Below are 797 nucleotides of genomic sequence, written 5' to 3' on the forward strand. Positions count from 1 at the left end.
TTTTTTTTTAGAGGAGGAAGCATCGAAAGCCTATACCCGTCAGTGTGGGACTTTAACCCGAACTAAACCTCGTACTGTCCGAGTACCGAACCCCCCGGTACCACCGTCAAGTATTTCGTCGGGAGGCGGTTGAGCACTAGACTCGCACGTTCGTTCCAGTCGGTTGTACTCAGTCCTGGGCTACGCCTGGTAGGCTTTGCCACGTCTTGTTTAAGGATAATTACCCTTTTTTAGCTATTTATTCATTTATCTCTTAGATACAACTTATTATTTTCGCCTTTATAGACAGTAAGAGCAAAAACCTTAAAATGCCTTATGCGACGAGTTTCAAGCCCGCATACGTATGTATATTGCCTTTGCGGTTTGAACGGTCTAGGTTCCAATCCGCACCAACGCCCTGTGTGGACGAACTGCACTTTATTTTCGATTGCAAAAATTTTTCGAGGTTGCCACTTGGGCGGCTGGAACGCCATAGGTTCCAGTCCGCGCGTATTTATCGATTTCACAAATTTTTGAGATTGCCACCTGAGCGGCTGGAACGCCCTAGGTTCCAGTCCGCGCATGCGCTTTAATTGTTAGATTTCATGTTCAAGGTGCGGTCTGAAAGCACAACTTTCTAAGCCGCACTGCTCGAGCGGCTGGAACGGCCTAGGTTCCAGTCCGCGCCTACGCTTTGGTTGGTGAACATCATAGTTTAGTTCCAGTCCGCGGCTATGCTAAGAGTTGGCTTAAGCAGGGCTGATACGCCGCTGTCTCTCAAGGTCCCTCAGTTCCTTCAAAATCGAAGTTAGTGTATC

Source organism: Rhagoletis pomonella, unplaced genomic scaffold (genome assembly GCF_013731165.1).
Source record: "Rhagoletis pomonella isolate Grant_MI unplaced genomic scaffold, Rhpom_1.0 Rhpom_scaffold_03750, whole genome shotgun sequence".
Classification (NCBI taxonomy): domain Eukaryota; kingdom Metazoa; phylum Arthropoda; class Insecta; order Diptera; family Tephritidae; genus Rhagoletis; species Rhagoletis pomonella.